Source organism: Taudactylus pleione, unplaced genomic scaffold (genome assembly GCF_031769625.1).
Source record: "Taudactylus pleione unplaced genomic scaffold, aTauple2 ptg000609l, whole genome shotgun sequence".
Classification (NCBI taxonomy): domain Eukaryota; kingdom Metazoa; phylum Chordata; class Amphibia; order Anura; family Myobatrachidae; genus Taudactylus; species Taudactylus pleione.
This window is the reverse complement of record NW_028285011.1, coordinates 9,471,452-9,490,194: the sequence shown is the minus strand read 5'-3', so window position 1 is coordinate 9,490,194 and position 18,743 is coordinate 9,471,452. Positions and strand designations below refer to the sequence as shown.

General features: G+C 39.6%; 1 protein-coding gene across 3 annotated transcripts in view; it reads left to right on the top strand.

Annotated features, from left to right (window-relative positions):
- POU3F3 (POU class 3 homeobox 3) overlaps positions 1 to 18,743 on the top strand; it is a 220,709-nt gene that overhangs the window by 93,903 nt on the left and 108,063 nt on the right. For all 3 annotated transcript variants that reach the window (XR_015871965.1, XR_015871966.1, XR_015871964.1), the window contains exon 2: positions 11,095 to 11,165. The gene's annotated coding sequence lies outside the window, so the exon portion shown is untranslated. The remainder of the gene's footprint in view (positions 1 to 11,094; positions 11,166 to 18,743) is intronic.

Below are 18,743 nucleotides of genomic sequence, written 5' to 3'. Positions count from 1 at the left end.
CGATCATGCCAACAGCAACTATATGGGCTGTGGCATTGGGTATATATTTCCTGAGGATGGATAAGTATGGGGAAGAAGTTCACAATTCAAAGTTCATGTTGGGATGGTAAAATTAGGAATTATTCACTGTCACAGTAGGCTCCTATATTACTGTTCAATCGTGAGATGAACCCTTTGCTATACTTTTCCCCAGGTTTTGGCAAAGCAGTACATTATCAGTCACCTTGGCAGATAGTATCAATTGCAGCACAGGACATAGGCAATGTCATGATATTCCATTGAGTCCCCACATTTGCTGTGAAAATGCATTCTAAGGAGGTCATTTACAATAATGGTAGAAACAGAAATAATAGCATTTCTACTTTCTATTCTATTAACTGCAACTAAAACTCCCTTACTCATTTCACTTAGAAGTATTTTCTGTGCAGTTGAGTCATATCCTCAGCGGATTTCTACCTTAACAGACTTTTCCCATTCACTAACTGGGAAAGTGAGTTTTTACTTGTGTTGTCCATATGAAAAACAGTAGAAAAGGGCATATACAAAATTTAGTGTGCAAATAAACAAATGTAACATTAACAATAATATCATATAAAATGAAACTAATAAGGAACTTTTAGTAGTTTCCCCAGATAAAATAAGGATGGGTTGCGCCTGGGTCATGAAAACAGTGGTTGAAAAAGTGACATTAATAATACAATTATGCATCTTAAATAGGTTGAAAATAAATGTATCTGAATTGCTGACATTGATGCAGTTTTCATGGGTAATAACATAAATAATCGGAGACCATGGGGTTTATTAACAAAGTGTCGGGTTGTAAAACCCGACACTTGTTTGTGTTTATGCCCGATATTTAAAAGGGCAGTGCTTTTTACTAATTGTGTCGGGATACAGTCAGTTTGCCGGCGGACAGGATGCCAGTGTCCAAATCCTGACCCGGGACTAAACATAGGCGAAATGCTGACGCCAGTTTAGATACCGAAGCCGGAATCCCGACAGCCGCCATCCCGATCGTTAGTATAGCAGGACGCCTTAGGTGTTAGCCGTGTGGGGGGGGGGGGGTTAAGTTTATGCACCACCAGGGGGGGTTAGGATTAGGCTTTCGGGGAAGAGGTTACGGTTAGACGCCACTGGGAGGGGTTAGGCTTAGGCACTAAGGGGGGGCGGTTAGGCTTAGGCATCAAGGGAGGAGGGTTAGGTTTAGGCACTAACGGGAAGGGTTAGGTTGCAAGATGGGAGAGTTAGGGGGAAAAAGGTGAGAGACCCGTCCCCTATAGGGATACCGAGCATTGGGATGCCGCTGTTGGCATTTTGACAGAAGAGATACCGACTACCAGAATTTCATACCAATTACGTTGTGTCTTGCTTGTAAAAGCACTGTCCTTTTAATTAGTAGTCTTAAATACAAACAGAATTCTCTGGTTTTACATCCAGACACTTTGTAAATAAACCCCCTTTATGTTTGCTAAATACATTACATTTTGTTTTAATATTTGGTTGTATAATATATGTTATATGCTTTTTTAAAATAGACAGTTTGCAGAAACACCACTATAATCCTTAGTAAAGAGGTCCCTTTTTCTTATGTTGTACCTTTTACGCAATGTTATGAAGCTAGACTTCAACTGTAACTATACATTTATTCTGCAGGCATTGCCTTAACTGTCTTGGCCCAACAGAAATTACTCTCCTACCGAGATTAATGATAGATAGACCTTATGACATTCTGTACTCCTGGGAATGTTTTAGGGTTTAATTAAAATCTTTCTGTGACTTAGAGACAAGGTGGTCAGTTACAAAGCAGAGACAATGAAAAGGTGCAGTGCATATATTTTGCTGCAATGCACCTATTGCTTGTGTGTATACAAAATTAAATGCTTCTTGTCACAAAGCTCGTAAACAAGATAAATTATCAGAACCTATCTTGATGAGGTTTTAAGTTTTTACCTGTAGCAACAGCTGTTCCTATAGAATGCTTTGTGGGAGATGTAACAAACCTTCTAAAGAGGACAAGTAAAGGTGTTGACTATAGCAACCAATGAGATTCTATATCATTATATATAAAGTGCTAGATAAATGATAGCTTGAATCTGATTGGATTCAATGGGCAACACCTCTATTTGCCCTCCTTAGAAGGTTTGATACATCTCCCCCTATGTGTTCTTTGTTATTCCCAGGACTTAAACTCAAAGTTGCGATAATGTATCTGGGGCAGTTTCACAGGAGACAGATACTAGTATATACAGTTAATTGACTTGTAGGTACCACTCCAAGGTACCAGGGGAGATATGCAGGATGTAGCACTAATGAGAAACAACAGACACTGGGCCTCATTCAGACCCACTCGCAAGCGGCTGTCCACTCGCAAGTGGGTCGATGGTGTGCACTGCGCATGCGCACGACGGAGGGAGCTCCGTCGTGCGCATGCGCCAGACGCGACGAGCGAAGGACTTTCCTTCGCTCGTTGTGTCTGATCAAAGGGGGCGTGCTGTCGATGTTGATTGACAGCACGCCCCCTTTGGTGGGCGTGCCGGGGGCGTGCCTGCCAGACAGAGGCGTTCCCAAGGGAACGCCTACCGTCAGAAGCCGGCCCCACTGACATCACTAGTGATGTCAGTGGGAGTGATTTTGGCTCTGATAGAGCCAAAATCACTCCAGGGCTTGTGGTCGAAAACCCCGACCACAGGCTTCTGGTCGCACTGGCGATGGTCGCGATGGTCAAGACCATTGCGACCATCATCCTGCACGCTCGTATGTGTTGTGGGAGGTGACCCACAGCTATACGAGCGTCCAGGAGGACGCTCCATTTTTATGGAGGACGGCCCTCATTCAGAGCGAGCGCTCTGCTCAGAGCGTCCGGCTCTGAATGAGGGCCACTGTTCAGTGATGAAATGCAAAAAGAGGCCACAGCAGCCATAGATAGTCCCAACAGTATGAGATAAATGCAGGATGCAATGCCAAAAGGTAACCAGTGATACCGTTCTGCAGTATAGAGAAAAATCACTGATGCAGCAATGCAATAATTAGAAGGTGGTTATATTATTAATATCTTTTATTTATATGGCACCACAAGGGTTCCAAAGCACTGTACATAGTGGATGGAACATTCAGAAAAAATACAAAGCACATGGGAGATCAAACAGGACAGTTATAGAGAGGTTTACTACTTCACAGATATACAAATATACATAATTATAATTAGTAGATTTCATAATTACATAGTAACACAGATGGAGAGAAGGGCCCTGCTAACAAAAGCCTACATTCTAGAGGGGCTACAGTTTCTTTTTAATCTTTTATACTGTCCTAGAGGTATGTTCTCCAACCACCTCCTATGGTGTATGTATATATATACATATATATATATATATATATATATATATATATATATATATATATATATATATATACAGTCAGGTCCATAAATATTGGGACATTGACAGAATTTTCAGATTTTGGCCTCTATTCACCACCACAATGGCTTTGAAATGAAACAAACAAGATGTGATTTAACTGCAGACTTTCAGATTTAATTTGAGGGTAATTACATCCAAATCAGGTGAACTAAACAAACTAAACAATTCTAAATCTAACTTTCACTTTTTAATACTTTGTTGCAAATCCTTTGCAGGCAATTACAGCCTGAAGTCTGGAACGCATAGACATCACCAGACGCTTCCTTTCATCCCTGATGATGCTCTGCCAGGCCTCTACTGCAAATGTCTTCAGTTCCTGCTTGTTCTTGGGGCATTTTCCCTTCAGTTTTGTCTTCATCAAGTGAAATGCATTCTCAATCGGATTCAGGTCAGGGGATTGACTTGGCCATTGCATAACATTCCACTTTTTAGCCTTAAAAAACTCTTTGGTTGCTTTTGCAGTATGCTTTGGGTCATTGTCCATCTGCACTGTGAAGCGCCGTCCAATGAGTTCTGAAGCATTTGACTGAATATGAGCATATAATATTGCCCGAAACACTTCAGAATTCATTCTACTGCTTTTGTCAGCAGTCACATCATCAATAAATACAAGGGAACCAGTTCAGCCATACATGCCCACGCCATGACACTACAACCACCATGCTTCACTGATGAGGTGGTATGTTTTGGATCATGAGCAGTTCCTTTCCTTCTCTTCTCTTCCCATCACTCTGGTACAAGTTGATCTTTGTCTCATCTGTCCATAGGATGTTGTTCCAGAACTATAATGGCTTTTTTAGATGTTGTTTGGCAAACTCTAATCTGGTCTTCCTGTTTTTGTGGCTCACCAATGGTTTGCATCTTGTGGTGAACCCTCTATATTCACTCTTGTGAAGTCTTCTCTTGATTGTTGACTTTGATACATATACATCTACCTCCTGGAGAGTGTTCTTGATTTGGCCAACTGTTGTGAAGGGGTTTTTCTTCACCAGGAAAATAATTATTTTGTCATCCACCACAGTTGTTTTCCATGGTCTTCCGGGTCTTTTGGTGTTGCTGAGCTCTCCGGTGCATTCTTTCTTTTTAAGAATGTTTCAAACAGTTGATTTGGCCACACCTAATGTTTTTGCTATCTCTCTGATGGGTTTGTTTTGATTTTTCAGCCTAATGATGGCTTGCTTCACTGATAGTGACAGCTCTTTGGATCTCATATTGAGAGTTGACAGCAACTGATTCCAAATGCAAATGTCACACCTAGAATCTACTCCAGACCTTTTACCTGCTTAATTGATAATGAAATAATGAGGGAATAGCCTGTCCATGAAATAGCTTTTGAGTTGATAGTCCCATTACTTTTGGCCCCTTAAAAAGTGGGAGGCACATATTGATACTGTTGTAATTCCTACACCGTTCACCTGATTTGGATGTAATTACCCTCAATTAAATCTGAAAGTCTGCAGTTAAAGCACATCTTGTTTGTTTCATTTCAAAACCATTGTGGTGGTGAATAGAGGCCAAAATCTGAAAATTCTGTCAATGTCCCAATATTTATGGACCTGACTGTATATATATATATATATATATATATATATATATATATATATATATTGAAAGCAGGCTTGGTTTTCCTAGATTTGAATATATATATATATATATATATATATTGTGATAGGATCATTGGTAAAGTGGTCTGTGGCAGGTACATTTGTCCCTGATTCCTGTCTTGTGTGTTTTAAACCTCCAGGAGAAAATCTGCAGTGTAGCAGGCTTCAGTCTCAGCTTTTTGAAAAGCCGGTTGGGACCTGGGGGTTGTGGGTGAGAGGAGAGGGAGGGCTCCACCCACGGCCACTCCAGGTTTTGGTTCTCGCAGCCTGGTAACAGGCTTGTTAGGGTTTCCAGCTGAGAGTGGCCAATATAAGCCTAGTGTGTTGAGGGCTGATTGTCTCACCTGGGAGAGCAGACAGGGAGTTTGCTCAGAGACACTTGAAAACCTAACTGTAAGTGTTGTGATGTGCCCTTGTTGCTGGTGAGGGCATTAGGCCCTGCCAGGTTCTGGTAGTGAGGGAACTACCTGTGAAGTTAGTGCCCCGACAGGGCTAGGATTTATGTTTATGTTTTCTTTTGTTGTTTCTGTTTTGTACAATAAAGACTGGCGCCGACCAGCTTGTACTTGCATCCAGTCTGGTGTACTGTTTCCCAGCTGCTGTGTGTGAAAGGAAGAAGTCCTCTACCCAGGAGAGGGACACCCTAACCTAACTGTGTCACAATATATATATATATATATATATATATATATATATATATATATAGAAGATGGGCAAATTCAGACCAAAACCCATAGAAAGCCTTCCGACTCCAATTCATACATAGAGATCAACAGCGAACACCATAGGAGGTGGTTGGAGAACATACCTCTAGGACAGTATAAAAGATTAAAAGAAACTGTATAAATGAAAGTATACTAGAGGAACAGATAGGTGAGATGGATATGAGTATTAAAGCAAAGGGATATTCAAAAAATACATTGGACGTTGCTAAAGCAAAAATAAAGAAAATAGATAGAACTGATCTTTTAAAAGAAATATTGAAAAAAGGAGATTCAAAATCAACATATGAATAGCTTTTATTTCCCAATATGGGGCACATCATAAGAGAGTGGAACAGATTATATCAAGAAATTGGCGGATCCTTGGTAATGATCCAGTACTGGGTAACCAGTTGCCTAATAACCTGTGTTTATATATAAAAGAGCTACTTCTTTGAAAAATAAACTTATGAAGAGTGCAGTACCCGAGAAAAGAGTGACAAGTGAAAGGAATAAAGGGTTCCATCCCTGTGGTTCGTGTCTTATGTGCAGAACCACAGCTAAATTAGTAGTAACAAGAAAATTACTGAATTTGAAGTTAAAGGAAGGAAGTACAGGTTGAGTCTCCCATATCCGTTATTCTAAAAACTGAAATATTAAAAAAAACGGAATATTTCGGGGCATCGGTGACGTCACGATGTTACCTAATGTCGTGACATCACTAGTATCAGTGGCCACACGCCAGGCCACCCGCGGCAGCACCCTCCAGACCCCCGGCGGCAGATGCCGGACCCTTCTGTGTCATCCACCGGACACCTCGTGACACCCACAGCATTCACCTGACCCTTTTGCCTTACCTGCCGGACCCTTCCGCCTCACTCGCCGGACCCCTCACGGCACCTGCATCACCCGCCGGAGCACCTGCTGGACCACCGCAACACCTGCGCGACACCTTCCGGACCCACCTGCAGCACACGCCGGGCCTCCCATGACAACCAGGTATTTCCGAAAACCGAAATAATCCAAAATCCGAAATACTCACGAGCATTTCGGATATGGGAGACTCAACCTGTATAAGATCTTGTATTTTATAACTTGCCATTCTAAAAATATTATATATATGTTGGAATGTTCATGTGGATTAATCTACGTAGAGAAAACCTCAAGATGTTTAAAGATCAGATCCGCAGAACATATATATATTAATATTCATCACTGGTTACACACCCTTTATCTGAATATTTTCTTAAGAAACATGAAAAATGTGAGGGACAAATTAAAAGATTTTTAGGAATCCAACAAGCAAAGGGTAACTGGAGGGATAGAGATGTAGAAAAGAAATTAGCTCAGTATGAAATTAGATGGATTTTTAATCTGGATACTTTAAGCCCTAATGGGCACAATATTAATTTTGAAGTAAACTGGTTTTTAGAGTAATTTATGGTTTTAAAAGTATTTTTAGTAAACTTATGATTGATATTAACCTAAGTCTCATTTGTATCCTTTACATGTCTTCCATATAAATCTGGCGATTCATGCAAACAAAACTCCCCTCTGGTATAGGGTAAAACTCTGCGGGAATATAAAGTACGGCAGTAGATGGAGGAGGAGGACAAGAATTTTGAATAATGGAAAATTGCCTTCTTTTTCCCCAACTAAAATGGCTAAATGTAGTCTGGAGACATTAGGGAAAAGGAGAAGATGGCCGCGATTTATCACGTGACTTTGTTGCTAAATCCATTTAACGGATGTAATTTGAGCATATTAAGAGAGCTCTGGTTGGAAGGATAGGAGGATCCAGAGTGATGTACTCTGTTCCCCCGTGATGAGAGGACCGGGAGTTGGTGGTCCGAGTTTTCATCCTATGGAACGCAACCGGAAGTAGACATCTTGAATGCAGGGGTCACTTCCGGTTATGGACGTCCCTTCCCGTAGCGGGATTCCGAAAACGATGATTTTTGAGGTAATGAAGGGAGGGGTATTTAAACCCCAGAATTTGGGAGGTATGTTATTCGCTCCTGGAGAAGGATATTCGGAAATGCGTTGTGCGGATGACTTATCTGTATCTGGACTGCCTTTGAATGCACCAAATTGGGCTCCAGATTGGGCTCCCTACAAAACGTGTTGCAGTGGTGCCATGCTGTATGCCCAGGACCCACAGCTACAGGAATCTAGCCCACCGCAACCACCTTAATGGGTGAGGACTTATTTCTATGAAAGACCTACCAGGGATAGTGTGCACATGTACATCCAGTATAAGTATCATGTTTTAAATTTTTGTGTGCAAATCCTTTCTTTGGTAGTATATAAGTTTCACAACCTGACTGTGCTTTATCCCCTTTATACATGTGGAGCGGGCTGGAGCATTTGATACATTCAAATCTTTCCCACTAAACATCAAGTGGTTGGAGGGAGTGTGGGGAGCGGGCTAGACAGGGCTGCAAAGACGCATGAAGCATACAGGGGGGAGCCGCTGATTGGCGATATTTATAGCAACCAATATATTACATTCCAATTGCTATTTTCTAATGTATTTTAGAAAATGAAAGAAAACAAAGGAAAAGGCAACTTGCATTTTATGCTAATTTTTCTAAATGTCCAAAATGGATGTAAAATAAAATAGGTGTTAGAGAAGTGTTTGTAATGAACCTTACGAAGCCGATACTGGATACAGGAAGTGTTTCTGCTCTGTGGTAATGGTCATGGATAATATAGTGTCACCAATCACTAAAGGAATTTGTTTTTACTATATTAAAAATAGACAGATTCTTTATACTGTACGTCTAAATACTTTATCATCTATTCTTTACATGCTTTTTCTGAATTATACACAGTAATGACACACAAGTTATACAATTACTGTTCACAGAAGTCCAATAGTATAATGAGTCTTACTTCAGATTGCATATGAATCAGGGCATATTTTAAGCTAGTGACTTTTGTGCAAATATCCCACCAGTGAAAAAATTCCCCACCAGTCATGAAAACATTGCCCATGGAAGAAAAGTAACTTTTTTTTAGTCCCATACAGAGATCCATCCCAGGATGGCTAACAACTGTTTTTGTAATGTTTAGGATAGCTGGAAATAGAAATACCCTCAATCCCCGCTCAGCGCCAGCCAAAATACCAATGGTCATTGTACGACAGAAGCAAAACTAGGGGGGATTGGCAGGGCTTGTGCCATGCTCACTTTTCCAGGGGGAGGGGGCTCCATTTTTTACTTGCCCTGGGCTCCAAATACTCTAGTTACTGACTTCCCATGGAAAGCACTTTCTGTGCTATTGCAGCCCGGACTGGCAGTTCCAGTGGGAGAATGCACCTCCCCCTGGGATTGCCTGTCTGGCTGTGATCAGCAGGGAGTGCTTCCAATAAGAAGTCACTGCCGCAGTAGGTGGCAGATTATACGGGGGCGGGGGCTGGAGTCCCGCAGCCCCTTTTTTGGAGTCCATGTTGCTTTCACCACTTTTTCATGCACTTTTCCCAAGGTCATATTTTGTAGAAAAGTCGCACAACCTCACTGTGACTACTGCGAATTAGCATTTATATTTGGATCACGCATTTCTCAGGTGTGCACATTCGTGCGATGTATGCGAGTTTCATAAAATAAACTCTCATTCGCAAAACTAGCACTTTATTGGATTAAGCCCTATGTTTTGTCTCAAGAAGCAGAATGATCCATTTGCAAATATAGCATTGCTTATTACCCATTCTCACTCCATTATTCCATCATTAATTTTAAGTATTTAGCTTTCCATGTTTTTATAACATTTCTTATTGCTGTTTTAGATATCTTTTATTTTGTAAATATTCCTATTTTTGATTCTGTATTGTTAATATGGGTCTTAGGACTAACATAAATACAGACTTGTTTCAAAGGGTCAAACAAACTTAACAGCTTTGTGTATCCCACCAGTGAATATTCCTCAAAATATGCTATGATATAAATAAATCAAATGTACACCGTCCGGGCCTTTTCTCTTCAGTAGCCTGTGAGAATAAAGATTGCAAAATTGCATTCAAACTTTTTGGTTAGGGACATAGCTCTAGTAACTAGCAACCAGGAAACATACAAGGCATATTCACTAGTTCCATATTATTGATATAAATATGATGAATTTATTGGCAAACAAGCCATTTTAATTCACATTAACTTCTAACCTGTAACGGCCTTTTGAAAAGTTCTGTTTCAGCAGAAAACTATTGATTTAAAAGATGGCTAGAGAATCACTTAGGCATGGAGGAAAATACATAAAAAATTAAAAATATAGTATATTGAGCTGTTTACCAGTTTAAACCACTTTCTCTAAGAATTGTATTATATCTATAAACACATTAATATTTATTTTGACAAAAGATTCAGCATATCTGGAACACGTTAATACTAACCGAGCTAAAGAGATCTTGGTACCACTACACATAAATGGCGGAGTATTGCTGCCAGGCAAATCTCTTCAAGCTCATGTGGATCAAACAGTATATATTTGTGAAAGGTTCTGTACAGTTGCCAAGCAAAATAATCACTATTTCTGGTATATAAGTCAAAAGACAATCTAATGCTGCAAAGATATCAAGACAGTTGTAAAAATTCACTCAAGACTGTTCAAATACAAAAGAGAAAATGTACTTTAACATACTACCCAGATAGTTCAGATAACTTGGATACCCCAGAATCCTATTTTTGATTGGTCAGCAGGAGAATTCACCTCCTGGGGCAAAAGTTGTTTCCATACCAACCTGTCTCATCCTATCCAGGCAGCCCTTACCACTGTAAAGTCTATTTCCACTCCTAATAAAGATTTAAGTCATGCTTTTTTTGTAAATCCAGCCCATACGATTGTACCATTAATCTTGTTCCTAGCTGTAGGCATCATATAGCCAAATTATATGCCCTCTCTCCCCTGGAATCTGTGGCAATCTAGGATCATATTTAAAAAACCTTCAAAGGGGCTTTATAAAACTGTCCAAGTCCCCATTTGAGCCAGGTTTATAATAAGATCAAAGTCAATAATAAATATTAATTGCCTTTAAGATCTAATTTCTTCAATCAACTGATTGGAGTCACCATCTGGAAAATTTAACTTCATGTTATGAGAGATGAATGGAGACACCTTTCAATATTCCTCCAGGACACTATGAATATTGTGTTATGTCATTTGGGTTATGTAATGCCCTAGTATTATATCAAAAACTAATGATGTCCTTCGTACATACCTGAACAAGTTTGTCAATGTCTATACGATATTTTTATCTATCCAACATCTCTATCACAGCATCACACCCATGATTGTTTTGTACTTCGAAGAGCTAGGGATTATCAGCTTGTGGCCACATTAACATAATATTTTTATGATATATAATTTCTGTTGAAGGTTTTATCATGATGTCTACATTGTGAACATCGACAGTCAGCATGTTGACCATGCAGCTTTGCATTGACATGGTAAGTAACCCTAAACCTAACTGCAGCATAACTCTAACCCTGAAATTGGGTCATGTTGACATCCTGCCATTGTCTACATGCTATCAGTTATTTTGCATGGGAATCACTATCTCACTCCAGCTTTGAAGTATAAATTGTTCAGAATTGTTAAAAAATGCAGCCAATGTGTCCACACTTTTAGGAATATGTTAATGTGTGCAATTTGATTCCTGTTTATTGCATAGTTTTATGTTATGTTACTACGGGCATCATACCAGCCAGTGTATCTAGTCAGTATGATTGTACCCTGCTTCTGATTTTCACATTTATTTTGTAACTTCAATAATCTTGACTGAATTAAAAGGAGGGTTTTATGGTTTCCTCCCACTATCCAAATCATACTGGTAGGTTAATTATTTTCTGACAATGGTGAAACGGGTTTGGTACGGGATGGCAGCACTGTCGTTAGGTATCCTAACCCTCCCCCTCTCCCTAGCCTTCCCTCCCCAGTGCCTAAACCTAACCTCGCCCTAGTGCCTATCCCTAACCCTCCCCCTAGTGCCTAACCCTAATGCTGATCCTCCCCCTAATCCCGCTACTTACCTTTGGGATTTCAGCGGTCAGGATGCCGATGCTGGGATTCTAACAGGTGTCGAGATTCCGGTATTCTGAGCGCCGACATCCTGACTGTCAGGATATTGACTGTATTCTGTTCAAACACCTGATCCTGGGGTGCCTATTTTTACTTAATTTGCTCCTCTTCCTGTCAAAAACTGTGAATGGCCAGGAAAATATGTAAACACTGGTGCCAAGATGTTCTGATAGATAAAGGTAAAGTTGGACACACCACAGGATTCCAAGTGAAATGGGGATTGCACCAAACCGCACACAAGGGCTGGAAGGGATTGCTGTGATGTTGTAGTTCCAGGTAACAATCACAGAAGAAGCTATTGCAGGATGATGCAAAGACAGACAGAGCTTGCAGGGATATAATGTAACCTCTTGTAGCAGAAAAGGGGGCAGATGTACTAAGCTCTGGAAAGTGACAGATTGGAGAGTGATAAACTACCAGCCACTCAGCTCCTAACTGTCATGTTACAGGCAGTGTTTGAAAAATGACAGGAGCTGATTGGTTGGTAGTTTATCACTTTCCAAATTATCACTTTCCAGAGTTTATTAACTATTTTTTTGCAGATGGAATGGTCACAGCAGCACCTGGCATATTGGAAAACACTGAGAGGGCAATTCAAATCTTATGTGGGAATTTAGCTCATTGCTAAGTGCCTGGGAGCTATTCAATTGATTTCCACTACTAGCCCCAGGGCTGCATTTATCAGAGATTTCTACTTGCACCCTTTGGAGGTGCAAGCAGAAATCCGGGTTATATATGGCTTCAGGACCAGTCGCAAGTGACAGTTGTGCAGTATGTGCATGGCACTTAGCACAGGAGAAGCTGCTTAACAAGCTAATCCCATCCATTCTCATGTGAAATAGTGGCTGTTCCTGCATAAGAATTAAATTGCCTTCTGAAAGTTCAATCAATAAGAACAAAGTACAGAAGGCAAGCACTAATGCTTACTCTTACTCTTACAAAGTTGCAGAATGTTCATATTCTTACTATTCTATAGGTCACACATGCACACAAGAGCCCCGATGTCCGGCGGAAGGAGTTGGATGGGGTGGAGAATCCAAAAGGATCCCTCTTTGCAGCCCGGGACTCCTTCGCATAGGGAAGGAGCAGGTTGCGATCCACAAGTAGGAAAACTTGCCATCTGAAGATGGCGAATGCTCCCGCACTCAAACTCTGAAAATATAGTATTTTTGGAGCTTGATGAATTCTGTCCCCATACTAGTGTATGGGGATAGTGGGTAATACCACCAGAGGAAGGTAAGCAGGAGATATCTGTTATATCTCCTGCTTTATCTTCTTGATGAATGGCCCATAAACTTAATACAGTCTGCACAATTCCAATATAATACACTTACAGCTAGTTAGCAACACTATAATATCAGCATGGACAATGTCATAATATGCTTTACCTCTGTTACTAATGCAGGTTCATGACTGTGACAATCAAAGTGCAATGTCAATATATGTAGATGATCAGATTGTACATATGCACAATGCAGCACATGCAGGATTATATAAAATGTATGCTAGAAATGTTATAGCATCTGCACTGCATAAGAGAAGAAACATACTTCCATATAGCAGCCCTGCTACTCAGTGGTCTCCCAGACAGCTATGACACTTATGCCATGCCAAATGATGAACTGACATAGTATGTTAAGAGGGAAACTAGTGGATATATTCAATTGCAAAAAAGAAAGTGCAAATATGCTTGATACAGCAGGACTGTATTATTGAAAGCACTAGTCACAAACCAGAAACGTGAATGTTTTGTGTGCAAGAAACCTGGTCCCTTAAAGGCAGATTGCAGAGACTGAATCTGAATCTGCTAAAGAAACAAATTGCAAAGCAAAAAGTGTATAAAGGAGCTGGAAAATACTTAGAATGCTGAATCTGCTTTCAGTATAAACAAGCACAGTGATAAACACTTGGTGTATTGATTTAGGAGCTACAAGTCATATGACATTTTAAAAATTTCTTTACTCAGTAATTCAGAAAGAATAGCTACAGCTAATAGTCATGATAGGGTCTCAAAAGAAATAGGAGGTTATATTTTCTTTCTAGCCTCTCCAAACATATATCTTATATGTGCATAATCTTGCCACTAATCTGTTTTTAAAAAAGCTTACCAAGCATGGACATGTGACATTTAAAGTTGATATGCAATATTATTATTATAAACTGTAGACACTTGATTGAAAAATCACAAATCAACTCTATCAGTTAAATTGTAATGAAGCTGTTAATACTGCTAGGCAGGAGCATATTAACTATATTCATGTATGGCACTTTCGTCTAGGGCCCATAAATTCAGAAGCCATAAGAATATTAGCCCAAAAATGGCATGCAAATGGTATAAAGAGTGATCCCTGAAGCCAAATAATATAATGGGCAAGCTGTTTAAAGGGTAAAATGACAAATAAAGTTTTCCACAAAACAGTAACAGCAGAGCTAAGAATTGTCTAGACCTAATTCACACATATGTATTTGGACCAATGCAAAATGTGACCGCAGGACAAAAAAAATATTTTCTCACATTCGATGATGATTATTCAAAGTTCACAACACTTTACCTGCTGCACAGTTAGGATGAAGTCTCAGTAAAACTTGAAGATTATCTTGCTCAAGTACAAAACAAGTTTGGACATTTTCCAAAAATGCTATGTGCAGCTAATGGGACAGAATATGCAAGTGGCAAGACACAATACATACTGAAAAGATATGGAATTATGTTCCAGACAACAGTATAGTACATTGCTCTTTGATGCAGATATGTCAGCAATTTACTGGGGAGAAGCAATCATGACAGACTGCTATCTTCAAAATCATCAATAATCCATATGAACTGTGGAATGGAAAGAAACCTGAATTACAACATGTAAATATATTTGAAAGCAAAGCATTTGTACATGTTCCAAAAAGGAAACGCTCAAAGTGGGATGCTCGTGCAATGGAAGGAGTGCTTGTAGGCTACAGTGAATAACAAAAGGGCTACAGAATTCTGCATAAAGTACAAACCAGTTGACTAAGCAGAAGTGTTGATATTGATGAAAAAATAGTGTATCAATCATTTCATGAAACTGCACAAGCAGAACAGCATGGGGAAGAAGTCCAAAAACCAGCACCAGAGGAAGAGGAACATGACATTGAGTTACTATGGATGGTACAGTTATTGCAGAAGAGGGAGATCACCTTTGGCATCAGTCAGAAGACCTATTAGGTGGAACAAGTGTACACCACCAAAGCAGTTATCTTATCTTGCTCAGACAGCACCACAACCTGAGCCAGACCTGGAAAGAGATGCAGAAACTGCCAACCTATGAAAGGAAGAATGGATTAAAGCTGAAGATGAAGATATCGAATCTCTCAACTGTTTCCAGACATGGGATCTTAAAGAGTTTCCTCCAGAAAAACGTGCAATTCGTTGTAAATTAGTTTTTTTTAGATCAAATGTTCCATCTTCCATAGGGCAGGCAACACAATAGAGAAAGGGATATAATGTGAATATAATTATTAGCCTTACTACAAACACATAACAAACACCTTACTACATAAGAACTAATGTTAATAATACACTTTGTAATACCGATACGAGTATGAAAAGACCACATTTGTAAACAGAGGTTTTGTCCTCTCAGTGTGCGACTTGTGTAAATATTTTTTCACTCAGCTGCCTGTTTGCTTAGCACAGTGTCTGTTGATTTACACAACATGTCACAGACCTATAACAAAACAACTATTTATGGTTCAACGGTAAGAATCCTGAGCCTGTCCCAGTTTATTCTTAAAAATAAGACACAACTCTAATGGTTTAAGGCACAACACTGTGCGCTATATCTTTAAAACATTCTTCCAGTTGACAAAATTAATGTCTTATTTTGTCATTTGTGGCTGAAAATATATTGTATGCCCTTGGTCATAATTTTATTTCAAAAGTAAAGACATTTTTATTGATATAAAAAATGAGAGATCGATTTTATCTGCAGTAAGGGAACATTTCTTTGTGAAGGGTGTAGTTAAAGTACATGTGATATAGTGTTTTCCACTAGATCTTCATTGTGTTGTTGTGGTGGGAGAGCAGCCAAATAATGGTCAGTAATATTTTATTGCTGTGTGCTGGGATCTGTGTCAAGTCATGCTGTTGCTTTTATGATCTTACCATCAAATATATATGTCCAGGAGAGGGCTACTTCCTAATCCAAATACCTGGATACCTGGTAATACACCAGGTTTCACTCTATTATAAATATAAAGCTTTAGTAAAGCACCAGAAAGCAAAATATGTCAGAGGGCAACAGATAACAAACAACACAGATAAAGTATTTTAGTGAAAGTACACAAAATTAGATAAAAAAAACATAACGTAAACAATGTAAATAACATAATTTAAAGTAAAGGAAATACAATTATAAAAAGTCAAATAAAATCACTGATTTTTGTTGAAGATTTGACTTGATTGTTTGTTAAAACAGAAAGGAATATTTAGGATTTTATCATTTCCACAGCGCCATAAGAAAAAGCAAACCAATAGAGGTTTGTTTTAGTGTTTAAGGGGTCCATTCTATACTTGCGGTTATATTCCCGAAAACACCCGTTTTGGGGGTTAACCACAAATATTAATTTTCCCCCGGGTGTATAAAGGAGGGACCGCAGAAGCCAGAGCCGTAACTAGACTTTTTGGTGCCCTGTGCCAGAAAGAGCATTGGTGTCCCCCCCCATTTGGGGACAAAACACACCCAAAAAAGGGGCATAACCTCATGGGGAAGGGCCAGGGAAAAGATGGGGAAACCAGGAGATGCTGGGGATAAAATAAGAGGAAGCTACAATTGAGAATGATTATAAACAGAAAATTGAAAAGCTCGAACAGCGCCCCCCTGCCCTGCAGAGCCCTGTGCGGTGGCACAGGATGCACTACCCTAGTTATGGCCCTGGCAGCAGCCTCCAATACCTGCTGTGATCCCTCCATTCCCGCTGGCAGCCGCATCCCCCATAGAAACTGGAGATTCTGCTAGATTTACGAATATCACAATTCATTCTTTCTGTTTTTCCCACTTTTCTTTCCTAGTTTTCCTTTTTCTCTTTTTGTTAACCCCCACCACCCCTACCTCATGCTTCATTTATATTTTAATTAATTTATTTATATTTTAATTGTACCCACTGTACTTTCCTATGCCCTGTCTCAATAAAACCATTGTTACAGGGTGCTGGGTGCAGGACCGGCAGTGAGCCAATGATAAGCTGTAACGCTGGTACATTCTCCACTGCGGCAAAAATTAAGTGGCAGCGGGAAGTGGTGGTATATCATACCACCGTATACTGCCCCACTTTGAGCACTATATATACTGTACCAGTCAAAAGTTTGGACACACCTTCTCATTCAATGGATTTTGTTTATTTTAATTATTTTCAACATAGTAGATTAATACTGAAGACAAGAGTCAATTAATAGCCTCAGAAACTGCTGTTTAACAGCACCTCAGATTAGAGACCACATAAAGTCTTCACAGAGTTCAAGTAGCAGACACATCTCAACATCAACTGTTCAGAGGAGACTGTGTGAATCAGGCCTTCATGGTCGTATTGCTGCGAAGAAGCCACTACTGAGGATGAACAAGAAGAAGAGAATTGTTTGGGCCAGAAACACAAGGAATGGACATTAGACCAGTGGAAATCTGTACTTTGGTCTGATGAGTCCAAATTTTAGATTTTTGGTTCCAACCGGTGTGTCTTTGTGAGACGCAGAGAAGGTGAGCGGATGGTTTCTGCATGTGTGGTTCCCACTGTGAAGCATGGAGGAGGTGTGATGGTGTGGGGGTGCTTTGCTGGTGACACTCTTGGTGATTTATTCAAAATTCAAGGCGTACTTACCAGAATGGCTACCACCTCATTCTGCACCGCCATGCCATCCCATCTGGTTTGCGCTTACTGGGACCATCATTTGTTTTTCAACAAGATAATGACCCCAAACACACCTCCAGGCTATGTAAGGGCTACTTGACCAAGAAGGAAAGTGGAGTGCTGCGTCAGATGACCTGGCCTCTACAATCACCTGACCTAAACCCAATTGAGCTGGTTTGGGATGAGTTGGATCACAGAGTGAAGGAAAAGCAGCCAACAAGTGCTCAGCACCTCTGGGAACTCCTTCAAGACTGTTGGAAAACCATTCCAGGATACTACCTCATGAAGCTGACTGAGAGAATGCCAAGAGTGTGCAAAGCTGTCATCTAAGCAAAAAGGGGGCTACTTTAAGGAATCGAAAATATAAAACATATTTTAATTTGTTTAACACTTTTTTGTTTACAACATAATTCCATATGTGTTCTCTCATAGTTTTGATGTCTTCAGTATTAATCTACTATGTTGAAAATTATTTAAATAAACAAAAACCATTGAATGAGAAGGTGTGTCCAAACTTTTGACTGGTACTGTGTATAAATATATATATATATATATATATATATATATATGTTAAGAAAAGAAGGCACCCAAAAGGGACTTATCTTATAGAACAAGGCTCAGCAGTGATCTTTTGTAGTAACCTACTACTCTTTCATTATAATCACATCTATACATATATAATTCACACTTGCAAATGCTGTCTCTGCCATAGCTAGAGTAATGTATGTAAGACAGTCCCTTACTATCATGGAACGGCAAACCAAAATAAAAACTGAAGTTTATATAAGTGATCGTCTCACCTCTACCTCACCTGCCATAAAACTCAATTCCTGAAAACTTTTGCTTCATTTTGCATTAGTATTATTTTTACTTCGACATATGTTGTCACCCAACTATTCATACAGTATGTTAAATTTCATTTTTTGACTACAACTAACTGCTGAAAACGGATATATGATTGGTTGCCATGAGTTACTGTACTTTGGTTTTTTTTGCGCCATGTTATTAAATGGGCTAATTTATGTTATCAGCAATTTTGATAGAATAACCTAGTTTATATGATTTGGACT